This window comes from Pelodiscus sinensis, chromosome 28 (genome assembly GCF_049634645.1).
Source record: "Pelodiscus sinensis isolate JC-2024 chromosome 28, ASM4963464v1, whole genome shotgun sequence".
NCBI classification, from domain to species: Eukaryota; Metazoa; Chordata; order Testudines; family Trionychidae; genus Pelodiscus; species Pelodiscus sinensis.
Window position 1 is genome coordinate 4913501 of NC_134738.1, and position 26709 is coordinate 4940209.

A 26709-nucleotide genomic window follows, 5' to 3' on the forward strand; every position below is an offset into this window, starting at 1 on the left:
ACATTGAGGGGGTTAAATATCAGTTAATTCATTAACCACCTGAATTCTTATTGGCTCCTCGACTATTCTACAGATCCTGTGCGCTCCAGCCCCACACCCAAGGAGCCCCTGCCATTCTGTGCTGCTGCCTCTATCTGAGGCAGCAGCACGGGGTGCCAGGCAGGAGCTGGTCTGCAAGGGGAGCCAATTTAAGAGCCAGCCCATCCAGGGCAAGGGGGGGGGGGTTAAGCTCCCTGACCCAGCACGAGCCAGAACTGAGCTGAGCTGCCTGCCTCCAAATACATTTTAAATGCAGAGCCACAGTGGGGGTACGTCCCAGACCCAGCGTGAGCCAGAACTGAGCTGGGCAGCTGGCCAGCCTGCTAAAAAATGTACTGGCCCGAGGGGGAGGGGGATGCATGTAGTCTATAGCATTAACCTATAAGCTTTTGCTTATTGAGGAATCGACTCCACTATTACATCCCTGGAGGACATGCCATTCAGTCCCAAAAGCTCAGATCTCCATCAGTGAGGTTGGGAATGCCCTTTGCACTTACATGGCCATGTGTCTCGCAAGGCAGAGTTGTGATCATTACAACAGAGCCCAGAAACGCTGAACAGGATTGGGCCCCGGCTGTGCTAGGATCTGTACAAAGGGAAAGTGTCTCTGCTCAATTGAAGGCCCCCAGCACTAACTAGTTGTGGCAGTTCCCACCCTGTGCAACTATTACGCTAATCGTTACACTGACTCCTAAGAGCATGCAAGGGCCCCCAAGACGTGTCATTATAGACTTCTAACCAGGCAGTGCTTACAGCCTAACAAAAGCCAGCTTTGTGCTCTGCATGGGAACAGAGGCAAGTTCAGAGCTTCGGGCTTCCTACTGTTCATTAGTGAAACACAGCAATGACAATTTACAACAGAGGACCTTTGGCTTGTTGGGGGCGGCGGGGGAGCAGATATCAGTAAGCTGCCAGTTCTTGTTAGCCTTCTATAGCTGCCCTTGCTCCATTACAAGTTTGTTTCGAGTTGTCGTACAACTTGTACAATTAAAATGTTAGGCTGACCCAGCGACATTGATATTGATAAATTCACACCTCAAGTAAATTAAGTCAACCTAAATCCCAGCATAGGCAGCTCTAATTCAAATAAAAATTCTTCTGTTGACCTAGCTACTACCTCTTGGGGAGGTGGATTACTTTCATCGACTGGAGAAAGCCTCTGCTCAGAACAGATAGCGCCCACTTGGCAGTGCTGTAACAGTGCAGCTGTCCCACGGGTAGACGAGCCCTTCGGTCAACCTAGCCCAGTTGCTTCTCACATGTTGGAGATACAAGCAAGCCCACCTAAGCGCCACTATAGGTTTTGTCTTTGCTACAAATGCTGCAGCTGCATTGCTGTGGTGCCCCAGTAGACTTCAGGGCAGTGCTCCAGATACCGTACTTAATCCTCCTCTCCAAAAGGCAGTGGCTAGCTACACCAGGGATTGGGCAGCTTCAATTACGTCACTTGAAGGTATGGATTTTTCACACCCCTGAGCAATGCAGCAAGGTCAACATAACTTTCAGTGTAGAACAAGCTATCTGCTCCACTAGGCCAATGGAAGAATCCATCTGTTGACCTCACTACTGTCTCTTGAGAAGCGCTACCTATTCCAGTAAGGAAACCTTCCCATTGCATCTACACAGCTGTGCAGCAGCACTGTTTCAAGCTACAGCCTCAAAGTCCATTCTGTTTTGGAGATCTGGGGGGGGGGGGGGGAAGGGGGGAGAGAGAGAGAGAGAGAGAGAGAGAGAGAGAGAGAGAGAGAGAGAGAGAGAGTGTGTGTGTGTGTGTGTGAGAGAGAGTGAGAAATCCTGCTCCGTTGAGGTCCGTGGCAAAACTGACTTCAGCAGGCCCCGATCTCTTGTCCAATATGCTTATGAAGAACTACAGGGGGACAAAACTTCTGTATTTGCTTTGGACAGGCCCACAAAGCAAGGCTAGACACTGGAAGGTCCCACTGAATGGAATCCCGCAAGCACGTCACCCATGGAACCCTACCGTGGCCAGTTTTAAATTTCCATGCCAAGTGTATAAGCAGTTGTATTCGATTATTCCAGACCGCTGTTTGGAATGTACTCTTGCCAGGACACAAACACTGTTTAAACAGCACTATGCAAAATGGGGATTCAATCCTTATTGAGACCTCAAAGCACTACTGTACAGCATGGCTTAAAAATGTTGTATTGGCATTATTTCTGTTGGGGTACATGTCTCTTCATAAAGCCAGGCTTACCCTACAACACAGCCATGGTGCAGCTATGTGATCACAGAACCATAATACAGACACTTTCTGCAGTAATGGAAAGGGACAATTAAAATGGTAGTTTGTGCATTTATATCAGCATTTTTATAGTCCACAGACCACAAAGCTCTCGTCAGCGTGCAAACAAGAGGTCGGCATGACATGCAAGGTCGCAGTGAGCAGGAGTGCTGGAGATGGGCCAGGATGCTGAATCCATCGCTGGTAACTGGCAGCCTCCTGCCAAACAAGTTAGTTGGCAAGTGCTTGCTGGTGAGTTGCAGGAAAGGCGCCATGCGAGCAATCAGCAGCACACATTCCTCTCACTAAGCATGGGACCTATAAATACACCACCTGCTTTGCAGACGAGATCCAAGACCTCCACTTTCAACATGCCATGGTAGGAAGAGGAGCTTGAGTGTCCTCCCACCCCTATGAACATTTACCTATTCTCGTTGCATTTCTCTCATGCCCTCTATGATCAGCCAGAACAGCTTTGAGTATTTCCCTACCCTCACGGTACGCACTTCCCTGCATTACACGGCCATCACCCCAGCCCACAAGGCTCACCCAGTCTAGCCTCCAGTCACTCACTAGCTATTCTAGCTACCTGTTCTAATGCAGCCTCTTCTGCCCCTATGCCTTTGGCGGGGAAAGCTGGCAAACTGCCACACACTTACCACCCTCAACTGCCAAGTAACTAAGCTGCATGGGATTAAAACATCTATAAATATGCTTGGCAGAATTTAATCATTTGAATGGGTCTCATTTCTTTTTAAAGTATTTTTTAAAAATTGTATCAATTTAAAATTTTCAGTTGAGCAAAAGTTTTTTTTTGGGGGGGGAAGGGTCAGACTAATTACTGAACTACAGTAGACATTGAGATTCAAAGTTAAAGTTTCTAACTCAAATGCACAAATGTTTAGAACCACCTATCATAATAGACAAAGACCCTTAAATCAAACTAATTAGTTCTCAAGTAACAATTCTTATTCTACCTCATTAAATTTTGATCATCAGTTTGAGTGTGGACAGTGAAATCAATGGTTAGACATTTATTGATAAATAGCACTTGGATTATAATGCTCCCAAGACTGAATTTGATACATTAGTTACCTATTGTGTGACAAGAAAGGCAGGCTGTTACCTTTGAATTTCACTGGCCATCCCTTTGTTCTTGTGATCCTATTTACCTGACCAGAATTTACAAAGGAAGGCGTGGCAGAGAGAAGATATCCAGTTGTACCCTCTTGTAGTTCTGCGATATTCTTTGAGAGAAAGCGACCAAAATGAACACGATGTTTTGTTAGTCTTTACAGTGCTACTAGACTATTTGTTGTTTTCAGTTTTTACTATTTTTAGAGAGAGTGATCACAAATCATGAGGTAGGCAAACATGGTCCAGTTTAAGTAGTCTATTCTCTGTACCTCCAAGGCAACTCAGCATTTGTGATGACTGAGCCGATGCTGCCACCGAGCCTTGCACAGCACTGGGCAAGGCTTTCCCCTGGAAGGTTAGTTAGTTTGGACTCATGTGGGTAGGAGTAGTTTCATGACTTCGCAGTTGCCAGCTCTGAATCTCAAGTTACTATGGTTGCCCAGTTTTCCAGCTCTGCACTCCTGAAGCTATTCCTGTTTTACCTAAGCAAAAAGCTGCACCATCTGCAATTTTGCCTTTGTACTGACACCCCTGTTCCTGCCATGCATCAATGATGTACCTGCCAACCCACCTTTTCGCATGTTGAAAACTGATCCCCTCTCTGATCCAGTTTGTAAGCCATTTCAGAGCTTAGTCTTTGACCCAGGGAATAGCACCTATCAGCAGGATTGGGTCTTTAGCAGAAGCTTTCCCCAAAGTGTGGCCTTTATTCCACTATTTTACTAGCTCCACAACATGACAATGGAGAGGAAAAGCATCATCCGCCTTTACAAAAGTCAGGCTGGTGTGACCCCATTGTGTGTGCCGCTGAGGTGGTTTTTAACAGGGCTGTCCATCCATCACAGATCACTTCTTTGTAGTTAATCATGAGTTAATTAAAATTTTAAAAGTTAATCATGATTAATCACACTGTTGAACAGAGAACCCATTGAAATTGGCTTAGCATATATCTGATTGTTTCCATTTATGGGCAATAATGGTGTCTGCTTATTTGCAATGTCACCCGAAAATAAGAACAGGGGTTCACATGGCACCACTGTAGCTGGAGTTGCAAGGTATTTACTTGCCAGAGATGCTAAACGTTCATATGCCCCTTCATGCTTCAGCCACCATTCCAGAGGGCATATTTTCATGCTGATGGTTTAAAGAAAAAAAAAGTTCCTTGAATTAAATTTGTGACTGACCTCCTTGGAGGAGAACTGTGTCCTGTTTGGTCTTGCCCACACTCTGCCATGTGTGTCATGTTATAGCAGTCTTGGATGAGGACTCGGCACAGGTTTGTTTCAAGAATGCCTTCACAGCAGATTTAAGAAACAGCGTACAGTTGAAACAAAAACAGGACTATGTAGCACTTTAAAGACTAACAAGATGGTTTATTACATAGTCCTTTTTTTGTTTCAGCTACACCAGACTAACATGGCTACATTTCTATCACTCAAGAGTACAGTGAGACTTCTAAAGATAGCTACAGTACTTGACCTCAGGTTTTAGAATCTGAAGTGCCAGCCACAATCAGAGAGACTGAGTGTGGAGCAGGCTTTCAGAAGTCATAAAAGAGCAATACAGGTTGAAACTCTCTAGTCTGGCACGCTTGGGACCCAACTGGATCCAAACCATAGAATTGTCTGGACCATAGGTCAATATTGTCTAGCAGCATTACCAATACTTCCACTGCTTACTGGACAAGTAGAGGGCGTTTAGGGGGTGAATTAGAGCTAAACAACAGCACAGAACAATGAGAGCTAGGACCGGTGACTAAACAAATTTTATGGGACTGCAGGAAACTTGGAGTCACCCATGAAAATGGACATCCAGCTAACTAAAATCATGCTGGGTGATGGATGTTCCCAGACCAGAGAGCTCTGGACTAAAGGTTCAACCTGTATGTCAAAAGAACCTGAACCACCAAAAGATCAACAACGTTCTGCCGGTGGCATCCGACTCGTGAGGAAAATGAATGTCTGGCAGATTGCTTTCGAGCAGAATCCACCATCAACATGGATGCGTGTCCTCTGGAACCATGGCTGAAAGGACATGAATATTTAGCGCATCTGGCACACCTGTTCGCCCTAGATATTGGGAAACTGAACAGTCGTGCAACCACATGAAATCTTTGTGGTTACGAGACTAGTCAATAGTCCCTGGGGACTGGGCTGGCAGCCAGTGAGCTCCTGGCCTCACTCCCAGAGAGTACCCTGACACCCCACGCTGCTACGTCTCTATCAGTTTAAATAACCAGTCCCCCTTGTGGGGGCCAGCTGCTTGCCTGCCGCCCAGCGCTGCTGCGTCTGATACAAAGGCAGCACAGGGTGGCAACAGCCCCTGTCCGTGGGGATCTGAGCCTGACCACAGGATGTACAGCAGCCTCTGTCCGTGGGGAATTCAGGCCTGCCGTGGACAGAGGCTGCTTTGCAGAAGCCTCCCCTGCCTGCTTCATGCTGCTGCCTTTGATGGGGGGGGGAAAAAGAGGGGACAGGCAGCACCGGCTGGGGGGGAACCGACTTTTAACCTGCTTCCCTCCCACACTTTGCTGCCTACTCGTTGACATCCCTAGTTCTCTCCTGCAAATTGTAACCAAACTTGTTTGTCTAAACAACTGGCGGAACAAGAAGCAGGATCAAGTGGACCTAAAAACAGCATCAAATTTTAGAGCTTAGTTTTTCAATGTAGGGTTTTTTTTTTTAAAAAACACCACAATTCTACATTTGCAAGTTTAACTTCATGGTAAAGGGACTGCACTACAGCAGTGCTTTTCAACTTTTTTTTTATAAAGTATCCCTTTAAAAAAATTATAAGTACCCCCCAGTACCTACAGTTTTCAGAGAAATTTTTTTTCTACCATTGCAACACATTTGTTTAAACAACTTAATCGTAGCCAGGTGGGTAATGAAATTTTTGGTATAAAAAGTACAAAAATAATAAAACACAGTAAAACTTAATGCAAAAATTCAGTTTTCGCCAAATTTCAGTTGTATTGACATGCCCCCCAGACTTCGAGTACCCCAAAGGGTACTCGTACCACTGGTTGAGAAACACTGCATTACGGTACTTGTATCAGGTAAATAAAGATACAATCTCTTGTTTTTTATGGTGCAAATTAATTATCTATCAAGTGAGCACTATACACCTTGTATTCTGCATAGTAATTTGAATCCATTTGCAAATGCGGAAAACAATATTTAAATATAGTATTCGATTGTTTAAAAAATAGAATGACTCTTGCTTTTAGTCACTTGACAGCCCAATTTAGATTGCTTCAGTTCATTTACCCAATACTGAAGATCTAGAGGGACTCGTGTGCCTGTCACTCAAAAAGCATGCCCACACTACCTACCATTCAGCGTCTCAGTATAGTAACCAGTTGAAATGTTAAGTGAACATTTTTGTTCGCAGATCACTAACTGCTTCTCAAGTAGCCTCAGAGTGTCCAAGTTTAAGTGAGGGCCGATTTCCACTAAAGACCTCTGCAAATCTCAGTGCAGTCTTTCACACGCAGTTACACCAGGGCAGCACAGAAAGGGACTATCACCTTTGTGAAAATGCCTCTAGATACCCAGGCCAAAACTTAGTTCACTTCTCATTGCTCCTACCATGCACGGATACAATCACTCCAGGAGTCTTTCAGCTATTACTGCTTCCGTTCTTCCCTCCCACTGGCACCAAACGTTCAGATGCTACTACTAGGGGAAAACACAAATACACTTTTCTGTATTCATCTGCATGCCACCCTCCAGTTCAGTATCCACAAATGCTTTCCTGCTTGTTCCCTTTTGTTCAATTGTCCTTCGGTCAGTTTGGATGCCACATGGCACTTCTGATTTGATTTAACATTGCACTATGTAAGGGGTTGTATCAAACGGCCGAGGCTAGAACTCGTTATGCATCTACTGCTTCTGTGATTCAGTCCGAAAAACTAATCCAATTTGCCTGGCTAAGTTTGATCTCTGCCTCCATGGAGCCAAATATAGCCTGGGATTTCTATTGTAGTTCACATACACATTTACATTACCTCCATTAGAACACGGGCACGAGATACTCTCTCTCGTCTCAGTTAATAGAGATGTAGCCGTGTTAGTCCAGTCTAGCTGAAACAAAGGACAGGACGATGCAGCACTTTAAAGACTAACAAGATGGTTTATTAGGTGATGAGCTTTCGTGGGCCAGACCCACTTCCTCAGATCAAATTGTGGAAGAAAATTGGCACGACCATATATACCAAAGGGATGTGTTCACTTTTTTGATTGAATCCCGTTGGTATATATGGTCGTGCCAATTTTCTTCCACAATTTGATCTGAGGAAGTGGGTCTGGCCCACGAAAGCTCATCACCTAATAAACCATCTTGTTAGTCTTTAAAGTGCTGCATCGTCCTGTCTCGTTTAGTCTCAGTTAACTCAGACTGCAGAATAAACCCTGTCCTCTCCCCCATCCCATTGGCCTCAGTGGAGTACGGGTTTCAGCCTTAGTTTAATCATGCTGAACGCCTAAGCAACAATGGACGTGGCTCAATCGTATGAGCACAACTCAGAAACAAATCGGAGTTCCGCCTCGCCATTTCCATAGGTGGGGGCAAGAGTCCAGAAGCGATCAGCAGGGCTTTCTGCAAGAGGGGCGAGGTGATTTCAGTTTCCAGTAAGCCAGGCAGTTTTCCTGATTTTGCTAGGCTGGTGTAAGCGTTGTACCTTCCCCTCGGGGCCAGCAAGCAGGCAGAGCCATTTGGTAGCTGTGGGAGAGTCAGCTGCTGAGAGAACTGAAATCCCAGGAGACAATGGGGCAGAGGCTGGCAGCACAGAGTGCTCTACAGGGGTTTACTAAAGCTCAGGAGAGACACTGCTAGCCCCGGGGCAGGATCTCTCAGGACTGTACCAGGCCAGGCATCATCCCCTTTGCCAACATACCCCACCAGGGGCCCAGCATTAAAATCTGGCCTGGTGACTAGGAACAGCTGAAGCACACCGAGTGGAGTGGGCTCCATCTCCAAGAGCCGTGGGTGTAAGGAGACAATGCATCTTTCCCTACCAGCCAGCACGGCCACTGTTACCAACCACGTTCTTTCAGTCGGTCTCCTCAACAATCTGATTCCCAGCTGCCTATGGCTGACTGCACTCATACCCGGTCTACATAGAAACACAGGCCTCGTATCATCACGACGGTCAGGAAACACATGCTAGTCACTCACATCATGTTCAAGAGGAGCCGGGAGACAAGATGCAGGTAAGATATACAAGTTACTCAGATCCAGTGCTGTCTCTAAGCAGTGGTAGCCTTAGAACCAAGGACCACTAGGAACCAACGGCCATCTAGCGTCTTGGTCGGATCATTTAGGGAGATGAGGCGTCAAATGGTCCAGCACACTGGAAAGCTGGGATCCTTCGCTTTTATCATCACTATTTTGTATGATTATTAAGGGACAGGTCAGCCAAACAAAGCATATTTGAGTCACACAAGAAAGACTTTTGAGATGAGACTTTGCACACTGGCAGGTCTTATGAACTCTGCAAAACATACTGCAACAAAGCCTATCTTCAATACAACCTTGAAAGGAATCTTTTATTGCCTCAGCTTAAATGATAGCGCTGTACTTTGAACTACAAACAGCTGGACAAGTTTGAAGCACATATGCTAGCCCAGAAACACTACTTCATTTATTGCTGGCAGCCTCAAGTCTTTTGCCTTGACACCCACATTCCCATTCCTGTCAAAGAAACCAGACTTCCAAATCCAAAGGCTTTAGAACTCTCCCATAGCTACAAGGTCTCGTTCTCTGTAGATCACAGAACTGGAAGAGCCCTCGAGAGGTCATCAAGTCCAGTCCCATCTAGACCAGTATTTCTCAACCTTTTCTTTTTTTAATAACGTACCCCCCCTTTTTCCAAAAGTACCCCCAGTACCTACTGACACGAAGTGGGGGTGCTGTCTGCTCTGTAACCCAGGGTCCCTCTACACTGATGTGTGATTTCCACTGACTCACCCACATGTGTATTGGCCCAGACACCTAGTCCCAGCCTGAGCAGATAAGTCTCTTCCCGGGGGAGAGACAAAGGGAGGGAGGCAGGCACAGACAGCCAGCTGGCTGGGGGCAGGGCCTGGGAGCTGAGCAGTTTTTGGCTGGGATGACATGAAGAGAGGAGACTAAGCAGAGTGCTGCAAGTTCTGGGGGGCTATGCACCCCTGTCCCAAGAGGTCTAGGGCCATCAGCCCAACTCCTTATACCCACATCACGTCTGTGCTGTGCTGTATCCTGGAGAAGCAATAAACCCTCTCTATTTTACTGGCTGGTGGAGACTTATTTGCTGCTATAGGGGTGCAGAGTCAGGGGAACCCCAACATGCCTACAGTTTTCAGACAGTTTTTTCCTTATCGTTGCAACACATTTGTTTAAACAACTTAATTGTAGCTGGGTGGCGATTCAATTTTTGGGCATAAAAAGTAGAAAAATAATAAAACGCAGTAAAACCTAACAAAAATTCAGTTCTCCAAATTTCAGTTGTGTTGATATCCCCCCCCCCCCCCCCGACTTCTCTTGAGTTCCCCTAATGGTACTTGTACCACTGGTCTAGACCATCCCATCTATCCAACCTGTTCTTAAATATCTCCAGTGATGGAGATTTTATGACACCCCATAGGCAATTTATTCCAGTGTTTAACCACCCTGACAGGTAGGAAGTTTTTCCTAATGTCCAACCTAAACCTCCCTTGCTGCAATTTAAGCCCATTGCTTCTTGTCCTATCCTTGTAACACCCTTTATAGATACTTGAAAACTGCTATCATGGCCCCTCTCAGTCTTCTCTTTTCTTAACTAAAGCCCAATTTCTTTCAGTATTCTCTCATGGCTCATGTTTTCTAGGCCTTTCATCATTTTTGTTGCTCTTCTCTGGACTTTCTCCAATTTTTCCACATCTTTTTTGAAATGCGGTGTCCAGAACTGGACACAATACTCCAACTAAGGCCCAATCAGTGCAGAGTGGAGCAGAAGAATGACTTCTCATGCCTGGCTCATAACTCTCATGCTAATGCAGCCCAGAATCATGTTTGCTTTTTTTGCAACAGCATCACACTGACTCATGTTTAACTTGTCATCCACTATGACCCCTAGATCCCTTTCTGCCGTACTCCTTCCTAGACAGTCACTTCCCATTCTGTATGTGTGAAACAGATTGTTCCTTCCTAAGTGGAGCACTTTGCATTTGTCCTTATTAAACTTCAGCCTGTTTACCTCAGACCATTTCTCTAGTTTGTCCAGATCATGCTGAATTTTGACTATCCTCCAAAGCACTTGCAACCTCTCTCAGCTTGGTATCACCTGCAAATTTAATAATCATATTCTATGCCATCATCTAAATCACTGGTGAAGATATTGAACAGAACCGGTCCCAAAACAGATCCCTGCGGAACCCCACCTGTTATGCTCTTTCCAGCATGATTGTGAATCATTAATAACTACTCAGAACGGTTGTCCAGCCAGTTATGCACCCACCCTATCGTAGCCCCATCTAGGTTATATTTCCCTAGCTTACTGATAAGGTCATACGAGACCGTGTCAAATGTCTTACTAAAGCCTAGATATACCACATCCACCACTTCTCTCTTATCCAGAAGGCTTGATATCCTATTGAAGGATAGGACACAGCTGGGGTCTAGACTGGAATTCTCTCTCGTCTTCCAAATTAAGCTAAAAAAAATTTTCGCTGTCAATTATAAGTGCTAGGCACTATTGAATAAAAAGGCCCTTACCTCCAAACAGGACCCACAAATAGCTAAGCTTCAGACTTGCTACCCAAGAGAAGATTAGTGAAGGAAACAGACTAGCTTCTAATCTTAAAACAGTTTAGCTAATTGTTCCTGTTTTTTTAGGGGTGAGCAGGTGAGAGATGGCACTGAATTTTCTGTTTGCCTTGGCCCAGACAAATAGCTATCATTGAGTAAAAAAACTGAGGCTTTAACAAGGAAGCAACTTGTGTTTAAGAAGCTGGATCTTGTGATGACTTTTCATGGCCTGGCTTTACATACAAAACAGCACACCACATTCGTTTCTAGCTCCACAGGTCATAGGATCTTCCATCTTCCATCTGTTCATATCTATATTTAAGCCCCACGACAGTGTCAAATTTGTAAATGAATTCCAGTTCAGCAGACTAATTGGTTAGTAAAATTCCTCTGTAAAAGGATGGCTACTTTTAAACCCATGATTAAGTGTCCACATAGGTTAAAATGTTCCCCCACAGGTTTGTGTGTGTTACCACGCCTGATGTGTGTCCACTTACCCTTTGTGTCAGACTGCCCAGTGTGGCCAATATACATTGCAGAGGGGCACCTGGCTTCCCCCTCCCGCCCCACTTCTTATCTTTCTGCAGATTCAAAAGTCCTATTGCTAGGAAATATTTATTAGATACCACATGACTTTGCAAGACTCAGTTACTATTATCTTGCTGTGCCATAAACACAGTCAATAGTTCCAAATGGCCCAGGGGACAGCTGTATTCCTGGGGTCCTCTCCTTTGCAGAGTAAAGGCAAAGATGCTGCCTGAGAGCCAGAACTGTTGCAATCGGTTCCCAGGAAGATGGAAAAGTTTCCTGTCGGAGAGGGGAAGGCCAAAGAAGAATCCATGTGTGCTATTATAACTAAAAAGCATTTCCCTGGAAGAACCACCCATCCCAACACAGCTGTCCCCAGAGGAAAAAAAAATCCTGTTCCACTGTTATAGTAACTATCCCCATAGTTCTCACCCTGCAGCAGTCTAATTGCTTTTTCCAATCATCATGCATGGCGGTAAGGCAACTCCAGTGCTCTCAGACAGGGCAACGAACATACCTGAGTTAGAAGGTCACTTACTGGGCTAAATTTATCCCTAGGGGAACTGCAGTGAAATCTGTGGTGTAAACAGGGAGGGCGTGAGGGGAGAAGAGTAAATATGACCCATTACATTCAGAAGACAAACAAGAGGCCAGATGCATCAGGCTGCGTCATGCAGCAGCCAGACTGCGTACAACACAAGGGTTACAGATAACCAGACAGTTCGGGCACATCTTTTAAAAGTCAGGGAGCACAGAGAAGCAATATTCAACTCTCTTAGTAACACTTTTTTTTTCCCCAGGTATCTAAAAGGGTGTCATAAGGAGGAGGGAGAAAACTTGTTCATCTTGACCTCTGAGGTTAGAACAAGCAGCAATGGGCTTAAACTGCAGCAAGGGAGGTTTAGGTTAGACATTAGGAAAAAGTTCCTAACTGTCAGGGTGGTCAAACACTGGAATAAATTGCCCAGGGAGGTTGTGGAATCCCCATCTCTGGAGATATTTAAGAGTAGGTTAGATAAATGTCTATCAGGGATGGTCTAGACAGTATTTGGTCCTGCCATGAGGGCAGAGGACTGGAGTCCATGACCTCTCGAGGTCCCTTCCAGTCCTAGTATTCTATGATTCACTTAGAAATAAAGAGGAGAGGTCTGTTTCCAGGCTGGCCAAAGACTGCATATTTTGATTTTGCAAAACAAAAAACTTAACCCAGCTCAGTTTCTTCCACAAACTCTTACTTTCTGTTCAATAGGCCCTTTAGTAACAGGATCTATTACTAAATGATCAATGATGTTTTCCCTCCCCCTGCAACTCCGGGAAAGGAAGCCAGTAACCCCCATGCATGCAAAAATCCTGACGCGGGATTCCCAAAATCATGAGAAAGAATCATCGATTTCTAGAACTGGAATGGTCCTTGAAGGTCATCAAGTCCAGTTTCCTGCATTCACAGCAAGTCTAGATGGTCTTGGACCATCTGACAGGTGTTTGTCTAATCTGTTCTTAAAAGCCTCTAGTGATGAACGAGTGCATTAAGCTCATGATCCCATCTACATGTTCTGTTAGTCTCTAAGGTGCTGCCAGACTATTGGCTGTTTTTTGTAATTACACCAGTTCTTAATAGGAACAGAGCAGGATCCAGAGGAGGTGTGCATGCTGCAGCAAATTCATCTTCAGGACTTGTCTGGAATGTCTGCACGTAAGAGTTGCAATGCTTTAACTACACTGATAGTTAGAAGTGGGACAGCCTAGTGTGGATACAATTCTACTGACATAAAAGAGTGCTTAGAACAGTCAAGCACAAATGGGAACAATCTGAACTGGAAATAACTGTTTATTCTGAAACAAGTAGTCCCGTGGCACCTTAGAGACTAACAAAGGAGAGGATCATGAGCTTTGGCAGGTAAAACCCACTTCCTCAGAAGAGCTGGAGTGGAAGTTACAGAATCCAAGATACATACAACAGCAAATGCAGTTATCTGTCAATTGTAGGACCTGTGTTAATTAAGCTAATTAAGTGGGCTGGATGTGTCCCATTTATAGCTTTTGATATGAAAATGTGAATGCCAAAGACAGAGGAAGTTAGCTTTGTAGTGCATCAACCAGCTGATATCTTTATTTAAGCCCCACGACAGTGTCAAATTTTAAATGAATTCCAGTTCAGCAGACTCAAATTGGTTAGTAAAATTCCTTATAAAAGGATGCTACTTTTAAACCCATGATTAAGTGTCCACATAGGTTAAAATGTTCCTCCACAGGTTTGTGTGTGTTACCACGCCTGATGTCTGTCCGCTTCTCCTTTGTGTCAGAGACTGTCCAGTTTGGCCAATATAGATTGCAGAGGTATACGATTTTGCAAGACTCGGTTACTATCATCTTGCTGTGCCGTAAACACAGTCCATCGTTCCAAATGGCCTGAGGGACTCACTTGCAATAATATGCCAGGCAACTAATTACAACCAAGGATGTGCCCACAGATCTCTGGGATCCCCACTAGCAGTAATATGCAGGTCTGTCGTGGTGCCTGCCCCCTCATGAACACACCAGACTGATGGAAACATGATCAAGGGGATATTTCATTTCAGTGTGAAAGTGAAACTTACTAATAATGGCTCAGAACAGACATATCCCAACTAACAGCAACACACACAGAGAGAGAGTTGTAGTTTGCTCCAGCTAGCACTAGCCAATACCTCCAGCCCCCTACCCAAAAAGCATTAATTTAACCTTGTTAACTGTTCAGGCACGGTACCACCACCCTCATACAAAACACTACACAGTAGGGGACAAATCTTTAGACCCTTACAGGTTACAGGACTGGGCCCTCAAGGCAGAAATCAACAGTGAAGACTGAAGACCCAAGTCCCCCAGCTCTCTCTACACCCATGCACATAAAAGCCCTTCCTGCCCACCCTATGCAGATTGCTCAGAGAGCTAGGCCGTGGTCTCTGCTCACTACAACACACCAGCCAAGCCAGCCTGGAAGTAAACAGGACAAGGTATAGGACTGCCCAGGTTAGCTCTCCCTCGAGCAAGGATTCCAAGCTATGGGACAGTTCTTGGCCTGGTGGCTGGTCTACGTGCCACCCCTCACTCAGGGCTTGCAGTGACTCTACATTAGACATAAGAGGGGGAATGGCCAAGGCAGGGACATGAGTACGAGCTTACGCACAGTGGTCTCAGGGTTACAGCTGCACTATAACTGCACTCGTTTAGCCTTAAGAAATTCAGCCAGTACAGAAACAAGGCTCCAGTAGATTCTATTCGAGGCACGGTTTTTGCTCTGTCACTGACCACATGGTAAGTAAAACAAGGCTCTGCTGGGAGCAGAGAGGACCTGGAGTGCTACCAGTCACAGCACAAGACACGCAACAGGATTTGTACAGGGCTTGCAGGACTCTTCCTACAATGGCATTTGTGACCACGTCACAGGTTTGCTTTTGTTTTCACATATTAAGAGTTACTTACATTGCAGCTGTGGTTTGTTTAATGGGAAGCTATTAGGGGTCAATCGAGCTCAGAACTGATGGGAAACCCGCAGTGTTGTAAAACAGCATGCGTCTGGGGAATAAGTATGAAACTAGTGCCCCAGGAGTATGACAGCAGGCGCTGCACACCAGGATAAGCCATCTTTTCCAAGCAACATGGAAGGAGGGGTGGTTCCGATCACTCCCTGGCATGAAAGCCATCTTACAGCAGTACAGTCTTCTAGCGGAACCATACAACCCACAGAGCCCGGAGGAGCGACTACTGGTGGTAGATGCTTACACGAGTATAATTGTCCTCATGTGGGAAAGGGAATAAGCTCTAAGTGTAACTGGTTCCGCATCTGGGGGCAAGCTGCTTTAGCTGCGCTGGGGATAGAGTGCGCAGGTACACACATGCAAGATGCCCAATCCTGACACCCCAATACAAAAACCATGTAGAAAAGGCCTCAAAAGAGCCCATCCTTGTACTAGCCTGCCCTCTTCCACAAAGGTTAGCTTCAAGTTTGTGGTTAAATGAATTAGAGCGGGGATGATAGGACTTTTTTAGGCCAGGGGCTGCTGGTCCACAGGGGGAAAAAAAAAATCTGTCAGGGACCACACACGTGAGAAGCAAAAAACTAGGAGACCCCTCACTGACATGACCCCAACTGAGAAGCAGACACTCCCCACATTCCCCTCGCACTTTAGAGCATCGGGGGGCCCAGCCTAGAAGAGGCTGCAGGGAGGCAGTGGGAGCCCTGAGCCTCAGGGGGCAGATCCAGGCAAGCTGGGGGATGCATCTGGCCCCTGGGCCTTAGGTTCCCCACCCCTGAATTACAGCATTACTCTAACCTGAGTCAGAGGGATTGTATTTATTGGGGGTGATAAAAAAAACAAATCAGCATTAACTTTGTTCAGCAAAATGACTAGTGTAAACTGGTCCACAGAACGTACTCAAGTTATAACTCCTGGGGAAATTCTGTGAAAGTTTGTTCTTTGCACTAAAGTGAGATAATGGCTCAGTGATAATCACCCTCTCTTATGTGCTGTGTGTACAGGAGATGTAGGACCAAGTAAAGGCCGGTCATAAACCAGTACAATGCTGACCAAGCCAACAGAGTTCACCTATTCGGCTGATAAGGAGGCGTAAGTGCCAAGATACCATAGCCACAGAAAGGACAAAGTACTCCACTGTTGAATTCAGTCCCTAAATTACTCTGGAAGCCTTCAAATTGAACGGCACGATGCAAGCTCACACGACAGCAAAATAAAGCGCTTTAGTCACAGGCCACACAGAGCCCAGGTAGAGTTCCAAAAACATCAACTGAGAGCGAGTTGATATCTGCTGCTAAGACCCCTCAGACACACCCGCAGGAGGGGATTACACTGAACCTTCGGCAAGGCTCTTTGTATAGCACACGCCTATCAAGTTTCTTGTAGGGGACACTGAGACAACTCTGCAAATGTTTGTGGGGGGCTCCTCCCATGCACGAGGGGCAGAATGGGGGAAAGGAGCTGGCCAGAAAGTGCAGCAAGGGGATGATGAAAGCTGCTAGGACTGGCAGAGCAGAGGCAGCTGTCAACATCTTGCTAGTGCCTGAGATGACAGGCAGAATGGGGTGGGCTGTAAAGGGCGTTGAAAGTGAAGATAAGGAGCTTCTGTTGGAGGGGGTGGAGCCACTGGAGAGGTGACAGGCTCAAAGAGCCAGACCAGGAAGTGATTTTTACAGCAGCATTACGAATGGATATGAGACGGGATTTCTCTAGGCCAGAGAAGAGAAGGAGAGAATGACAGGCTCTTGGAAGGGAGGCATCAAAGCATGCCCACTAAAAGCAGCAGGTATCAAAGGCGGCTCTAAGGGCAGAGTGCGTGAAAGCCTCTGACATCAGTGCCACAATCAATCACTTGAGAAGCAGAAAGAATATCATGAACCAGGGAGAGTGATACATTCCCACCAGTCTGAAACCTGTGTCTCTGGTCTGCTGCTGCTTACTGGAGAAGGCAGCTTCTCCTGAAATGGACAGTGATCTGGCTTATCTAGTTGTGAGCATCAGGAGATCTCAGAGTGGATCACTCATTATCTTGGTTTTACAGGTGGGGAAACGGAGGCTGAGATGACTTAACTGCCCAAGTTATCTAGGCAGCTGGGGCAGAGCAAGGAGTCAAACCCAGGTCTTCAGGGTCCCAGTGCCCTGTCTGACCCATTAGATTACTTAAAGAAACATGCGACAAAAGTACTATGAGACGAGGGCAGCCTTGTTTTCAGTAAGGTAAAACGCTAATCCCAAGCAATGCTAATTCTAGAGGGGCTGAGGGGGAGGGGGAGAGGGGAGTCACTGCTGTCCGCTGTTGCACAAGGAACAGGTTTGGAGCCAGCTCAGCCACTGTTTACCACCTCCTTCCCGCACCTAGATTCCACGCTATTCAGTTGGATCAGTTTCCCCAGACAGAGGGTGTAACTAATGCACTTCAGGCCCTGTTCCTGTATGTGCTTCTTTGCTCTTTGAGAACCTTGCAGAAAACTGTACTTGTGTGGTACAGCAATAAGTACACCACACTACTTACTGCAATGCCTGGGTGTGTTGGCATGCCGTGAAATCCAGATAAGGAAGCTAACTCATTGCTGCTAGAGTCAAAGGAAGCTTGCAGTCAGACTTGTGAGCGTGAGATCAGAGGAAAGGTGCTGGCTCAGAGCTGAACAAGATGTTTGGAAGAAAAGTGCAAGACAGCTAGTGAAAAATCCATGCCATCAAGTGTTACGTATGCTAACTCAGCACAGAAAAGATACCATTATTTTTGTATTACAGTCTCACACAAGGCAGGCAAGAATTTGATGGCTGACCTACAAGAGAAAAATTACACAGCTTCTTTTTGGTCCAATTTAAGAAATTGCTGACAGTGTAAACGCAACACCCACCAACCAGCAGCACTTCAGGCTGGATCAAGTGTAATTTGTGCGTCTGTATATTTTTTAGATGTCGGTTGGGGATGGATTTCTAAACCACTGATAAATGGCAGCAGATTTATGGCCATCTGGTCCCCAACTAAATAACCACTAGGGAAGTAAAATCCCGATCAATCAGTTAACTAGTTAGCCAATTAAGGTGGATCCCACTCTCACTCCCCTCCCTCCCCCACTCAGGGCTGCTACTGCAGCCCCCCTCTGTGCAGTGGTGATGGACAGCAGCAGTCAGCCCTACAGTGTGGGGGGCAGGTGGCTCCTGCTCCCCCCCCGATGGTACTGGAGCAGCCCCCACCAGCTGCAGGCCGCTGTGCTGCTCCCAGTTAACCAGTACCCGGTAAGGATGATGCTTACTGGATAAGCAGTTACCCAGTCACATCTCTAAAAACCACTAGCATGACATATATGGTGTTGCATCATCATCATAATTGTCAGGACAAAGACTTCCAGTTCTGGCACCAAGGGCAAGGAAAGCCATGAGACTCTCACTTAAACCTGCAGCTAAGAAACTGCAGACATCTTCAATAGAAGAAATGCTAACACATGGACCTTGTAACCTAGATTATAAAGCTTCCAACTGAAACAGATTTTTCACCAGCCAAAATAATCCAAGGCAACAGACAAAATTCTATTCCAAAAGTTTGGAAGATCAGGGAAAAAAGTTGTGCCCAGAAAAGTTTTGAAAGCAGGAAATATAAACTCTGATCCCCCCATTCTTGGAGCAAGAACCTATTTTCAATCCCATCCATGTAAAGTTTTGCATTTTGTAATGGAAGCACTTTAACATACATTTGCTTTTTAACACACCAAAGATTAAGTTGGTTTCCCAGGGAGAAGTAGACACAATGTTTCTGTTTTGTGCAATATCTGTTCTTAGTTAAGGGCACTGGTCACAAACACTTGCACACTATTAACACAAGTATTAGGCACCTCCCCGACAGTCAGTTCATAAATAGGAGTTAAACTTCTAACTCCCAGCTGCAGCTCAGCAGAGTTTGAGAGGCAACTGGTTCATCTTGGGTTTCCAAGGTTTAATCCTTAACCATGGGATATTGTTCAGCTAGCTGAGTCAAAATAGAACCTAATCACTGCTCTGACCACCACATGCATGAAAAAAAACCTTAAACAACAAACAGCCCTGCAGCACCTTAGGGTATGTCTACACTTGCACCCTCTTTCAAGAGAGGGATGCAAATGAAGACACTCGAAATTGCAAATGAAGCTGGGATTTAAATACCCCGTGCTTCATTTGCATATTTGCGGTATGGCGCTATTTCAAATAGCGTTATTTCAAGTATGACTATTTGATCTGAGGAAGTGGGTCTGGCCCACGAAAGCTCATCATCTAATAAACCATCTTGTTAGTCTTTAAAGTGCTACATTGTCCTGCATTTTGCTTCAACTACCCCAGACTAACACGGCTACATTTCTATCGTTATTTCAAGAGAAGGGTTTTCTCTTGAAATATCTGAATCTTAACAGCAACTGTTATTTCGAAATTATGGCAATATTTCGAAATGGCGCCATAACGTGAATATGCAAATGAAGCACGGGATATTTAAATCCTGGCTTCATTTGCAATTTTGAATGTTTTCATTTGTATCCCTCTCTCGAAAGAGGGTGCAAGTGTAGACATGCCTTCAGAGACTAACAAAACATGTACCGTAGATAGTATCATGAGTTTGTGGGCACAGCCTACTTCTTCAGAGGACTAGAGTCTTTACTCACATTGTACCAGCATGCTCTTGCTTATTCCTCTGCTCTCAAAAATGCTTGAGAACCAATATTAATATTCAAAGTGTTTTACAAACTAATCCTCACATCACTGCTAACGTCCCTGCTAACCCCATTTAGCCAAGAGAAAAGTGATTTATCCAACACCACGCTGCAAGTCAGTTACAGCCCTGGGATCAGAGCCTTGGCCTGCACTCACGCCTCCAGACATTAGACAGCAGTTATCATAAATGTAGTGGCAGTTATGTTGCCAACCAGCTCTTAAAATCCAGAGTTGATTTCTGAAGTCTCAATAAGGAGATTAAATCAAAGAGTTAGCAGCTGATGGCTACAAGCAAGTTCTCTCTCAGCTATGGCTGTGAGCCAGTCACCAGGAGCCTAGCCCTGGAAACAAGGGCCAGAGAGAAGCACAAATATGAAATTGCTTAAAAAAAATAGCAGGATAGGAAAGTTATTTCTGCTGACCTGGCCTCTGTTTCCATGGCTAACAGCAGGCACCATTCAGCTGCTGACTTACAATAGTTGGAAGAGAACTAATTGGATCTGTAGAAAAGAGGTACCAGGTTTTTAATTACTGCCCAAAAGCCCTACCCTTAACACAAGCCTTGCTCCTTGAGCAAGATCACAAGAGACCAGCAGGCACTAGCCACAGAGAGCAGGAACTTGTGTACATTCAGCTGCTGGCTGCTTACAGAGCTGTAGGAGGGCTAATTTAAGTAAACAAATAAATAAAAAAATCAGCTGCTGATTTTAGAAGCCTTCTGTTCTCACTGTCTTTTGTTTGATGTTTCACAGGCAAGAGACTTAGAGTTCAGAAATAGTGTTTCCCTTTTCAAACCTCTACTATTCCTACAAGTTGCAAATACATTCCAGTAATGTTTTCCAAGAGGTATCTAGGGCCAGATACCTGCATATTCGAGGCGATGGTTTGTGTGGCTACACTAACAATAGTGTATGGCATTTCTGGCTTACATGGAGACCAGCCAATGGAGATTGCAATGCATTTCTATTAGGGATGTTAAATAGCAGTAAGGAAGCTAATTGAATAGTGGATGGAATGTCCATCCACTATTCAATTAGTCGATAAGGAGGTTCACTGCGGCTCTACTTTTTAAACATAAGAGGCCGAGGGCTGTGTGGCAGCTTCCCCTTTGAAAGTGCGGCCTCCCCCCATTTTAAAGAGGCAGTGGAGGCTAGGGTCAGCTGGGGAGACCCCAGCTGATCCTAGGCAGCCCCTTTAAAATGCCACCTAGCAACACACACTCTACTAAGAGTCCCCTGCTGACTCCTGGATCCACGGTTTTGAAATGCACAACAGCTCCCGCTGGGGACTCTTGTGAATTTCAAAGCAGGCACCTGAATGCAGCCCAGAGTCAGCGGGACTTCCCACCCTGGATTGTACTCTGAGTTCCACATTCCTCCTTTGAAATGTACAAGAGCCCCAGAAGGGGCTCTTGTACATTTCAAAGGAGGAATGCGGAAGTGCCTATGGACTAGTCAATGAGCCACATTTTAACATCCTACTATAAGGTGGGTGCATACCTGGCTGGATAACCGTTCCCAGAGTGTAGCTATTAATGATACACAATCCTGCTGGGAAGGAGTAACAAGTGCAGTTCTGCAGGAGTCTGTTTTGGGACTAGTTCTGTTTAATATCTTCAACAATTTAGATATCAGCATACAGAGTACGGTTATTAAGTCTGCGGATGATACCAAGCTTGGAGGGGTTGCAACTGCTTTGGTGGATAGGATCATAATTCAAAATAATCTGGACAAACTGGAGAAATGGTCCGAGGTAAACAGGATAAAGTTTAATAAGGACAAATGCAAAGTGCTCCACCTAGGAAGGAACAATCAGTTTCAAACATACAGAATGGGAAGCGACTGTGTAGGAAGGAGTACGGCAGAAACGGATCTAGGGGTTATAGTGGACCACAAGCTAAATAAATCAGTGTGATACTGTTTGCTCCCCCACCCCAAAAAAAAAAAGAGCCAACATGATTCTAGGATGCATTAACAGGTGTGTTGTGAGCAAGACACAAGGAGTCATTCTTCCGCTCGACTCTGTACTGATTAGGCCTCAGTTGGAGTAGTGTGTCCAGTTCTGGGTGCCACATTTCAAGAAAGATGTGGAGAAAGTGGAGAAGGACCAGAGAAGAGCAACAAGAATGATTAAAGGTCTAAAGAACATGACCTACGAAGGACGATTGAAAGAACTGGGCTTGTTTAGTTTAGAAAAGACGACAGAGGGGACATGATAGCGGTTTTCAAGTATCTAAAAGGGTGTCACAAGGAGGAGGGAGAAAACCTGTTCTTCCTGGCCTCTGAAGACAGAACAAGAAGCAATGGGCTTAAACTGCAGCAAGGGAGGTTTAGGTTGGTGTCAGGGGGTACGCCCCAGCGTGGGGTGTGCCCCCTCTCTTACGGGCCCATTGCCTGCTCTATCAGGGTGAATACAACCCTAGTAGTCCCAACATACAAGTCCATGTCCCTCTATCAGGGTAAATACAACATTACCAGTCTCAAACTATAAAGTCCATGCCTCTCTATTCCCAACATCTGTTGGGAAACCAATACAGCAGTACACAGGCAATCCAGGAAGTTTTTGGAGAATGTTGGGGATAACTTCTTGAGACAAGTGCTGAAGGATCCGACCAGGGGCCGTGTGCAGCTTGATCTTCTGCTCACAAACAGGGAGGAACTGATAGGGGAAGTAGAGGTGGGTGACAACCTGGGAAGCAGTGATCATGAGATGGTAGATTTCAGGATCCTGACCAAAGGAAGAAAAGAGAGTAGTAAAATACACACCTTGGACTTAAAAAAAGCAGATTTTGACTCCCTCAGAGACCTGATGGGCAGAATCCCCTGGGACGCTAACATGAAGGGGAAAGGAGTCCAGGAGAGCTCGCAGTATTTTAAAGAAGCCTTATTGAAGGCACAGAAAGAAACCATCCCGATGCGTAGCAAGAGAGGCAAACATGGTAGGAGACCGGATTGGCTAACAGGGGAAATCCTTGGTGAACTTAAGCACAAAAAGGAAGCTTACAGAAAGTGGAAACTTGGACAAATGACCAGGGAGGAGTTTAAATGTCTAGCTCGAGAATGCCGGGGGGTTATCAGGAAGGCAAAAGCGCAAATGGAATTGCGACTGGCTAAGGATGTGAAGGATAACAAGAAAGATTTCTACAGGCATGTTAACAAGGTGGTGATTAGAGAGGGTGCGGGGACCCTACCGGATGAAGGAGGTAACCTAGTGACAGATGATGTGGGGAAAGCTGAAGTACTCAATGCTTTCTTTGCCTCTATTCACGGACAAGGTCAGCTCCTCGACTAATGCGCTAAGTGATGCAAGATGGGATGAAGATGAACAGCCCTTGGTGGGTAAAGAACAGGTTAGGAACTATTTAGAAAAGCTAAACATACACAAATCCATGGGTCCGGACTTAATGCATCCGAGGGTATGGAGGGACTTGGCAAATGTCTTTGAGGAGCCTTCGGCCATTACCTCTGAAAAGTCGGGGAGATCGGGAGAAATCCCGGATGATTGGAAAAAGGCAAATGTAGTGCCCATCTTCAAAAAAGGGAAGAAGGACGATCCAGGGAATTATAGGCCGGTCAGTCTTACCTCCGTTCCTGGAAAAATCATGGAAGGTGTCCTTAAGGAATCCATTTTGAAGCACTCGGAAGAGAGGAAAGTGATTAGGAATAGTCAGCATGGATTCACAAAAGGAAAGTCATGCCTAACCAATCTGATTAGCTTCTATGATGAGGTAACTGGCTCTGTGGACGTGGGAAAGTCAGTGGATGTGATATACCTTGACTTTAGCAAGGCTTTTGATATGGTCTCCCACAATATTCTTGCCAGCAAGTTAAGGGAATGTGGAGTGGATAAATGGACAGTAAGACAGTTGAAGGCCGGGCACAGTGGGTAGTGATCAACGGCTCAATGTCAGGATGGCGGTCGGTTTCTAGCAGAGTGCCCCAAGGTTCGGTTCTAGGACCGGTTTTGCTCAATATCTTTATTAATGACCTGGATGAGGGGATGGATTGCACCCTCAGCAAGTTTGCGGATGACACTAAGCTAGGGGGAGAGGTAGATAAGCTTGAGGGCAGGGATAGGGTCCAGAGTGACTTAGACAAATTGGAGGATTGGGCCACAAGAAATTTGATGAGGTTCAACAAGGACAAGTGCAGAGTCCTGCACTTGGGACGGAAGAATCCCAAGCATTGTTACAAGCTGGGGACCAACCAATTAAGTAGTAGTTCTGCAGAAAAGGACCTGGGGGTTACAGTGGATGAGAAGCAGGATATGAGTCAGTGTGCCCTTGCAGCCAAGAAGGCTAATGGCATATTAGAATAGTGATAGAGATGTAGCCGTGTTAGTCTGGGGTAGCTGAAGCAAAATGCAGGACAATGTAGCACTTTAAAGACTAACAAGATGGTTTATTAGATGATGAGCTTTCGTGGGCCAGACCCACTTCCTTTGATCTGAGGAAGTGGGTCTGGCCCACGAAAGCTCATCATCTAATAAACCATCTTGTTAGTCTTTAAAGTGCTACATTGTCCTGCATTTTGCAATGGCATATTAGGTTGCATTAAGAGGAGCATTGCCAGCAGATCCAGAGATGTCATTATTTCCTTTTATTCGGCTTTGGTGAGGCCACATCTGGAATAGTGTGTCCAGTTCTGGGCCCCCCACTACAAAAAGGATGTGGAGGCATTGGAGAGGGTCCAGCAGAGGGAAACCAAAATGATTAGGGGTCTGGAGCATATGACCGACGAGGAGAGGCTGAAGGAGTTGGGTCTGTTTAGTCTGCAGAAGCGAAGAGTGAGGGGGGATTTGATAGCAGCCTTCAACTTCCTGAAGGGAGGTTCCAAAGAGGATGGAGAGAGGCTGTTATGGCAGAACAAGGAGCAATGGTCTCAAGTTGTGGTGGGAGAGGTCCAGGTTGGATATTAGGAAAAATTTTACTGGGAGGGTAGCGAAGCACTGGAATGGGTTCCCTAGGGAAGTAGTGGAGTCTTCATTCCTAGAGATGTTTAAGTCTCGGCTTGACAAAGCCTTGGCCGGGTTGATTTAGTTGGGATTGGTCCTGCCTAGAGCAGGGGGCTGGAATTAATGACCTTCTGAGGTCTCTTCCAGCTCTATGGTTCTATGATTCTATCAGGGTAAATACGACATTACCAGTCTCACTATCAAGTCCATGCCCCTCTATCAGGGTAAATATGGTATTCAAGGCCTAGCCACTCAGAGAAGCCTCTCCTGGCCCGGGGTTTGATTTCCTGGGAAGGGAAAATGGGTGGTAGGGGGACCTGGGCCCTCCCTCTCCACCGGGTCCCAGCTCAGGGCCCTTTAGGCAGGGCCTATGGCTCCTGCCCGCTTGGCGGGGAATCCGGCTGATACACGCCGAGCCAAGCTTTTAGTCCTTTGCCCTGGGCTGCTTCCTACCACACCCTGGTTCTCCTGGGGCCCATTCGCCTCCGAGTCAGTACCTGCCAGGGTTGCGGGCATGCTCTTGCCTCCCTGGTGATGGCAGCTGCTGGCTCTGTCTCTGGGTCAGGCACGGGCAGCACCTCTGGTCTCAGCTGCTGCAGAAACACCGGCCTGGCCTGGTCTACTCCCTCATCCTGCGGTGTCCTTGGCTGCAGGGCTCCCTCTGCTTTTATACCCAGCCTCTACTGGAAACATGCCCAGCAGGGCTGGAGGGGCGGGGCTTTCTCCACCAGCTGGGCCTTGACTACCCCTTGTCCATCAGTGCGGGGCCTGTCCGCCTCGTCACAGTTGGACATTAGGAAAAAGTTCCTGTCAGGGTGATCAAGCATTGGAATAAATTGCCTGGGGTGGTTGCGGAATCTCCATCTCCAGAGATATTTAAGAGCAGGTTAGATAAATGTCTATCAGGGATGGTCTAGACAGTACTGGGTCCTGCCATGAGGGCAGGGAACTGGACTCGATGACCTCTCGAGGTCCCTTCTAGTCCTAGTATTCTATGATTCTAGTGCCAAATGCACATAAATCAAACTCACCTAGTTTTGTTCTTTGAGTGAAGTGCTTTGTATGTCAATAATTAAACACAAAAGGCCTTGATGGGGACCAGTTGTGTATTTTGATGCCCCACCCCCACAACACTAGGAAAAACACCCCTTGTGAAAACAAAAACAAAAAAACAAAAAACCACACAAACCCCCCTTTTATTTATTTACAAAATTTGACTTTCCATCCATCCTAGAGCTCTTCTGCTAAGGATCATCTCAAAGACAGATAGTGCTATGTAGTCTGGCTGCATGAGACCACTCCTAGAATGTCACAGGTATTTAGCATGACATGCATGTCTGGGGAGGGCAGATGTGCTATCAAAAGCACAGTTATGAAAAAGAGAACAGAGTGAGTGAGTTCTGGTCTGCAGGACGTCTGTTCTGGGGTTACAGTATGCTGACCAGGAATTGAAGTCCTGTTCTGTTACTTTGCACCTCAGGTCACACAGCGCAATCTATACAAGTTCCCATAGCACTGGGGGATCTGAATTATGTAGAACTCTCTCTGCAGGTGTCCGAAGCAGGACATTTTCAGAAATCCTGTTCTCTACACACAGTGCAAGGTCTCAGTTCATAGCCTCTCCAAAGCTTGCCCAGAGATGAGACGGGAAAGCAGCTAAGTCTACAATTCCGCAAGCTTCCCTTAGACATGAGGCTGAAGATCACCTCCTGGCCCCACCAAGCATTCCTTCCTAGTGGAGGTTTTTAATTTCACCCTCTAACTGTAAGACTGTCTAGTGTACAGCAATAGCAGAGCTAGTTCAATGTCTATTATTAACTTCATACAGTTACTCCTCAGAC

The 26709-nt window shown here is 45.9% G+C and overlaps 1 protein-coding gene across 5 annotated transcripts in view; it reads right to left on the reverse strand.

Moving 5' to 3' along the window:
• The window catches only part of OGDH (oxoglutarate dehydrogenase), an 83776-nt gene that overhangs the window by 47955 nt on the left and 9112 nt on the right, over positions 1 to 26709 (reverse strand). The window lies entirely within an intron of this gene.